This window comes from Myodes glareolus, chromosome 25 (assembly GCF_982192425.1).
Source record: "Myodes glareolus chromosome 25, mMyoGla1.1, whole genome shotgun sequence".
NCBI lineage: Eukaryota > Metazoa > Chordata > Mammalia > Rodentia > Cricetidae > Myodes > Myodes glareolus.
In genome coordinates this window covers 27,578,797-27,582,267 of record NC_142050.1, presented here as the reverse complement: position 1 = coordinate 27,582,267, position 3,471 = coordinate 27,578,797, and the positions used below count along the sequence as shown (strand labels likewise).

The window sequence follows — 3,471 nt, the reverse complement described above, 5'->3', positions numbered from 1 at the left end:
GCTGGCCGTGCTCTCTGGAATGCATGGGCCTCGCGGAGCCAAGCCCTGCCCCCCCCCACTCCCCACCCCCCGCCTCCGCCAAGGCTAGGGGAGGGCCTGGGCGAGGGAGAGCAGGAGGAGAGGAGAGTAAAGCTGGGGAGGAGGAGCCCGAGCTTCGGCGGCCTAAGCGCCGGCTGGGGCTGGGGTTGGGGGATTTGGGAACCTTCATTCCACCGGGCGCCATGTGGGGGTAAGATGCGTGCAAGTCGTGTCCCAGAGCTGCTATGAGATACTTGACTGAACCTTTAGTTGACTCGAGGGTTATTCGACGTGATGATTTTCAGAAGAGGGTAGCAGGAGGATGCCTAAAGTAGGAGTTTTCACTTGTCACTACCCAATTCCCAAATCCCGCCAATCTTACTTTTTGGTTAGATCTTTAAACTTAACCAGGAACCCTAGTGAAGAAGAACCGAGTTTAGGGTTTCTACTTCTTCAAATTCTTCCAGCTCTAGATATATGTGGGAAAATGACCTCAGAGTCACCCAGAGTAGCTGCTGTTACCTGTGGGAACAGATGTCTGGCATGAAAACATGTCAACACCAAGCCTTTATTGCTCAAATGTGTTGTCTGGACTGTGATTTCCACTACTGTACCTGGTGCGCTTCCGTTTGGTCCACAGGAGCCGGTCTGTCTTGGATAAGTCCTCGTTGCTGATCTGCCCCATGACGTTTCTGCAGTTCCCTTCCACACTCAACTCCGCTTGCTTTCTTCATTATTCCACGCAGCTCCCTTACATCACAGCTCCTTTAAGCAAGAGAAGCTAAGAGACTAATTGCCTTGAGTAACTTTTCCTTGTGGCTTGCTAGTTTTGCTTTTCTTGTTTCCTGGGGAATAAATAGTCCACAGCCTAGCCCTCTTAGCAAAAACAGTTTCTGTCACCCTATTAAGAACGAATTAGCTACCACAATTCAGATACACCCTTAATTGGTACCCAATCCCCAGAGGTATAGGAGGTATTTAATTCAGTCTGGGGGCTTGCTTTATGTTTTCATTCTATTCCTGTTGCTGTGATAAATGTCCTAACAGAAGTAACTTTAAGGGAGAAAGGACTTCTTCTGGGCTCACAGTGTCAGTTCACAGTCCATCCTTGTGGAGAAATTCAGGCAGGAAATCGAAGCAGCTGGCTGCATCCACAATCTAGAGCAGAGAGAAATGAATCCATGCATGCTTCCTGGTTCTCATCACCTTCTCCGTACTGACACAGCCCAGGATCCCCTGCAGAGGGAATGGCGCTGCCGATCGTGGGCAGTCCTGTCCCTCTCCGTTAGTGTAAGCAAGGTGATTCTCCACAGTCATACCAGTAAGTCAGCTTCATCTAGAGATCCCTCCTGGAGAGCCTCTTCTCACAGGATTCTAGAGTGTGTCAAGATGACAATTAAAACTGTCGTCAGAAGTCTTCCTAAAATCCTAGGACGCACTCAAGTGGTGGCTTGCAGGCGTTCATCTTACTGCGCTGACAAGGCTCGTCCTCAAGAAGCATCCACAATGTCCTGGCAAGGCAGCCGAGTTTTCTCCTCCAGTGCAGGGACCTTATCTCCGTATACTCCTTGTAGCCACATAGCATTTATCTCATATAGTATATACATTTAACTCATTTAGTATATACATATTGATCACTTGATCGGCTACTTAAAATGAGGTATATTTGAGTGTGCCATGGGAATTTATAGCCAAGAGAAATCAGTGTGAGAATTGGATGATGTGGGATTTGAACCCACATTGCTGAAGTGTGACTAGGAGGGACCAGAAAGAAAGAGAGAAGTAGACAAAGGCAATACATGTTGGGAATCCACGACTACAGCTGAGAGCATGGTTGTCCTGGTAACTGTATGTAGTTGAGGATAAACACAGGGAAGCTTATTGATAAAAAGCCTCACATGACAGAGATATTAATACTTACTTTTATCAGTAATAAAAACGCAAATGATACGGGGAGTGGTCGTAATCATTCATAACTAATAAGGTGATGTTATAATGATAGCACAAGCTGGAGGCAAGGGACCATTGGAGGGCAGTCATTTGTAATTTATGGAAAAAAGTAAAATAGACGTAGACTATGTCCTTAGGGCATAACATCCCCATGGGAAAAATAATTTGAAACATAATGATCTTCTTCAGGATTTCTTTTTCCCTGTGATAAAAATGAAATAACTGATATAACCTGTCTCCATCTGTGCTGTACAGAAAACTGCCTCGGAGCCTAAATCACACTGGCCCTCTACTTTGTGAACTTCCTCTACTTGTTTTCTGGCTGGTTGCTACCAGGGGTAGTTTTGTTTTTTGAGGTTGGCTCTCACTGTGTATCCTTAGTTGGCCTGGAACTTGTTACTTAGACCAAGTTGGCCTTGAACTCAGATCCGCGTACCTCGGTCTCTTGGGTGCTGGGATTAAAGGCGTGCACCACTCTACCCAGGATCACGAGAGCTTTGAAGACTGGAGGCAGTTTCTCGACTATTCAGCGCTCTATACATTAAAATCTTTTCGTATCATCACCATGGTGCCCGTGAATATCCTGGCTGATGTTCTCAGGAGCATCAACAATGCCGAGAGAAGAGGCAGACACCACGGCCCCATCAGGCCCTGCTCCAGAGCTTCAGTTCCTCGTCGTGATGATGAAGCCTGGTTGCGTTGGTGAATTTGAAATCGCTGCTGACCACAGAGTGAGGAAATCGTTGTGAACATCACGGGCAGGTTGAACAAGTGTGGAGTGATCAGCCCGAGATTCGATGTGCAACTCAGAAACCTAGAAAAACGGTACAAAAGTCTGCGCCCATCCCGTCAGTTTGGCTTCGTTGTACTGACCACCTCAGCTAGTATCATGGACCATGAAGAGGCAAGACGAAAGCACACAGGAGGGAAAATCCTGGGATTCTTTTTCTAGAGATGTAAAACACATAAATAAAAAGCATTCATGGTGGGGGCGGGGAGAACCTCCACATTCGCTGAAATAGTCACTTGTCTCTGCTTTATAATATCAGCAGGTCCAGAGGATTGAAAGCCTTCTTTCTAGCCTCTGCAGTCATAGCTCTCTCTCTCTCTCTCTCTCTCTCTGTTTCTCTGTCTCTCTGTTTTTCTCTCTCTCACACACACACACTTGCATGTGCGCGCACACACACCATAAAAATGCCCAAGCTATGAAGGAAGGCTTTACCATTCCTTGTCTGGGATTTCTTGGTAGGGATGAGGAAAATTCATGGTTGAGCATGGTGGCACATGCCTGTGCTGTTATTAGTACTTGGGAAGTGGAGGTGGGAAAACCAGAAGTTCAAAGTCATCCTTGGCTATATCATGACTTAGAGATGAGCCTGGACTACCTGAGACTCATCTTCTAAAAAAAACAATATAAAAAGGGGTGGCTGGAGAGATGGCTCAGCAGTTAAGAGCACCGACTGCTCTTCCAGAGGACCTGGGTTCAATTCCCAGCACCCACAT

At 46.8% G+C, this 3,471-nt stretch overlaps 1 pseudogene; it reads left to right on the top strand.

Annotated features, from left to right (window-relative positions):
* Positions 1-1,434: 1,434 nt before the first annotated feature.
* Positions 1,435-2,990, top strand: LOC146889417 (small ribosomal subunit protein uS8 pseudogene; annotated as a pseudogene).
* Positions 2,991-3,471: the final 481 nt, after the last annotated feature.